The following is a 4,039-nucleotide window of genomic DNA, read 5'->3' as shown; positions in this document are numbered from 1 at the left end:
GCAGACCAATGGAACAGGGTTGAATACTCTGACATACACCCCCAAATATATGATCATCTAATCTTTGATAAGGGAGCAAGAAATGTGAAGTGGAGCAAGGAAAGCATGTTTAACAAATTGTGCTGGCAAAACTGGACGGCTACATGCAAAAAAATGGGCTTAGACCTCCATCTATCACCATGTACAAAAATCAGATCAAACTGGATTAAAGACCTCAACATCAGACCAGAATCCCTAAGGTACATTGAAGATAAGGTCGGCAAAACCCTCCACGACATTGAAGCCAAAGGTATCTTCAAAGCTGACACGCCACTGGCTAAGCTAGTGAAAACAAAGATAAATAAATGGGACTATCTCAAACTAAGGAGCTTCTGCAACTCAAAAGAAACAGTGACCAAAATACAAAGACAGTCTACAGAATGGGAAAGGATATTTATGCAGTACCCATCCGATAAAGGGTTGATAACAAGGATATACAATGCACTGGTTGAACTCCACAAGAAGAAAACTGCCAACCCGATCAAAAAATGGGCTGATGAAATGAACAGAAACTTTTCCAAAGAAGAAATCCGAATGGCTAAGAGGCACATGAGAAAATGTTCAACATCACTAATCATCAGGGAAATGCAGATCAAAACAACAATGAGATATCATCTCACACCACAGAGACTGGCCCACATCCCAAAAAACAAAAGCAACCGGTGTTGGCGTGGATGTGGGGAGAAAGGGACTCTCCTTCACTGCTGGTGGGAATGCCGACTGGTTCAGCCCTTTTGGAAAACAATATGGACGATTCTCAAAAAGTTAGAAATTGAGCTCCCATTTGACCCAGCAATACCACTCCTGGGAATATATCCCGGAGAGGCAAAAAGGTATAGTAGAGATGACATCTGCATTTCCATGTTCATTGCCGCTCTGTTCACAATAGCCACAATATGGAAAAAACCAGAGTGCCCGAAAACAGATGATTGGCTAAAGAAACTCTGGTATATTTACACAATGGAATACTATGTAGCTGTCAGGAAACATGAAGTCATGAAATTTGCATACAAGTGGATCAACATGGAAAGTATCATGTTGAGTGAAATGAGTCAGAAAGAAAGAGACAGACATAGAAAGATTGCACTCATATGTGGAATATAATGTAACTGAGAAGTACAAGTTGGCAACGATGCAACTTCTGGCAGATATCTCTCTGGACTTAGTTACTAAAATACTAAATTACAGAAACCCAAAACTGAGAGGCCGCTAAGTGTGGTCACTCGACCTCACACTTCTTCATCCTCAGCAATGGAAAACAAATTACCTAATGCTTCCTTTTCAGCAGGTCTGACTTTAGGGGAGAGACTCTCCAAACAATAATAGTGAGTTTTGTTGAAATATTGTATGCAATCAAAGTGAAAGTAAAGTGAAATTTATTAGTTACACAGGCGGGGGGGGCTTAGGGTGGGGGGGCTAGGGGCGTGGGGGTGTTTGGGGTGTGAGGGGGCGGGGTGGAGCTATACTGGGATTCTTGGTGGTGGAATATGAGCACTGGTGAAGGGATGGGTATTCGAGCATTGTATAACTGAGATTTAAACCTGAAAACTTTGTAACTTTGTAACTTTCCACAATAAAAAATTAAAAAAAAAAAAAAAGTGCTTTACTTGGAGTATCACATTTCACTGGAGTGAGAGAAGGAATCTGGAGTTCCAACCTCCATCAACGATCAAGAATCAGGGACACTATCTCTTTTGCCAAGATGTCAAAAATCAGATGGGTTGGACACGTAATGCGATTTAGAGACAACTGCTGGATGAGAGCTATTACAGACTGGATTCCACAGGATGTCAAAACAACATGTGGCTGCCCACCTACTAGATGGTCAGACTTTTTTGTCAAAACCCTGAATGAATGGTATGAGGCTCTTCATGTTCCTGGAGCGAGCAGATACCATTGGGCTACTGAAGCACTCGATAGAGGTGAATGGAGACGTTACTGGTGCCCGCTCGAGCAAATTGAAGATCAACGGGATGACAAGTCATACAATGGATACAATGTAATTAACTTTACTGTAATAAAATGAAAATAATGGCATGAATATATTAAATTTGGGGGTAACAGAATTAGACATGAATCATTTATATATAAATATTAAAACAAACACAAGAATTGTGTAATTGAAAATTGCATAATATTAATCATGGGAAGCAGTTATTATGAGTATAGCTCAAATGGTTTGGAAGAATTTCAGAGAAGTAATATAAAATAGGAAAATCTTGGATCTGAAAGGATGAGTTTGTCACTTAGCTCCTAGCACTGTTGGATTGATAATTATTTCTTTTGTGTCTTTAAGTACTCTGAACATCCATTGTTTTGTCAGCTGTCACCTCATCTTTAGGTTCTTCTAAATCATCTCCAGCACTAATGTACTTTTTTCCTCAAGTATCTGATTGTCTTAACTTGTTTAGTTCAATATGATTTTTAATATTTTATACTTAGCCTCAACTATAGTTTTCCTTTAAAATGTTTTATATCAATCATTTACATTTTTGTATATTCTTTATCTGATATATAAACATCATTTAATTTGTAATACAATCATAATTGATAGAATGGGTTAAAAATATACTTTTCTTTGGTTTTAATTTTTATTATAATATATTCTACCACATTTTATTTAAACTGAGATTATTATGTATGTACTAGGTTTTGCAACCCTAACTGAAAACCAAATTTAACAACTTTTTTCCTCTGTGAAGCAAAGTATTTGTATTTATGCTGACATACTGTTAACAGTTGTTGAGAAATATATGAAAGTTTTAATAGCTAGAATAATCAATATGCAATTGAGTCTTTTTGAGAAAACTTTTTAAAATAGGATTTTTTTGCTGGCTTTAATTGTATCACTGTTATCCTGTTGCTCATCGATTTGTTCGAGCAGATGCCAGTAATGCCATTCATACCTGCCGCGTTCAGGGTCAGGGGAATGAGGCCCATTATTGTTACTGTTTTTGGCATATCAAATACACCACAGGTAGCTTGCTAGGCTCTGCTGTTCAAGATTCTGCATTGCTCTCTTCTGGGAGTTTTGTTTTATAGTCTCTGGATCTTGGCCATTGATGAGATTACATGGCACTGTGGGCAGTTTGTGGGTGTGACTACCAAACTACTGGAAAATGGGAGAGCTGGGTGAGGAAGCCCAGTCCTGATCCGAGCAGGCTTAGAGATCTTAACCATGGGTCCTGCATACCTAGGTTCCTTTGTTAGTTCCTTCTTGTGTGAGGCTCGTCCAAGCATGGAGAGTGGCCTTGAGCATGGCTGTGGCTAGGTTCTGGAGGTTTTTGGCTATTGGGCTCAGTTTGGGGCAGGGAGGGAAAGTCAACCCACCCCCCTCAGAGGGGGCACCAGTGAAGACAGCTTGGTGCAGGGGCAGGACATTCTGCTTTTGCCCGATTTGGCAGCACATATACTAAAATTGAAACAATACAGAGAAGATTAGTATGGCTCTGTGCAAGAATGATATGCAAATTCGTGAAGTGTTCCATATATTTTGCTCAGATAGCTCAGTCAGTGCAATATTATCAGACTTTTGTTAGTTTTAGAGTTCAAAATTGAAATGAACTAATTATTCAGATTATGATTTAGATTCACTTTTATTTTCTTGAAATTGAAGTAAAAAATATTTTAGTGATTTTTCAAATTCTTAGTTATAAAAAAGAATAAGAAATAGTAAAAGGTAAGTGTCCCACAAAGAATTAACTGGTAAATTATTTGTCCTTCAAATATACTAAGATTCAATAACATGCTCAATTTCACTTTTTTCTTTTGTTTGTAACTTAACTAAATTGATTTTGTTACCTTAACAGGCCAGGCCAGAGCATAAGCACTGAAGCTATCAAAAAGTTGATCAGTTCTTTAAGTATATTAATGATAAGCCTTCATTGAACTATTATATAAACTATCACACATTATCTTAAGTGCAATATTTTTCATGTCAATAGAAAAATTAATATTATAATTGGATTAATGATTAAAATTTTCACAAGTGTAAAAAAAT

At 37.3% G+C, this 4,039-nt stretch overlaps 1 non-coding gene across 1 annotated transcript; it reads left to right on the top strand.

The window, feature by feature from the left end:
* Window positions 1-3,427: 3,427 nt before the first annotated feature.
* LOC129404554 (U6 spliceosomal RNA) lies at window positions 3,428-3,533 on the top strand. Its single transcript, XR_008629949.1, has one exon. It is a non-coding gene; the product is annotated as a U6 spliceosomal RNA (small nuclear RNA).
* The last annotated feature ends 506 nt before the right edge of the window (window positions 3,534-4,039 follow it).

Source organism: Sorex araneus, chromosome 4 (assembly GCF_027595985.1).
Source record: "Sorex araneus isolate mSorAra2 chromosome 4, mSorAra2.pri, whole genome shotgun sequence".
Taxonomy (NCBI): Eukaryota; Metazoa; Chordata; class Mammalia; order Eulipotyphla; family Soricidae; genus Sorex; species Sorex araneus.
Note: the sequence above shows the minus strand (reverse complement) of the source record. Positions and strands in the feature narration are given on the sequence as shown.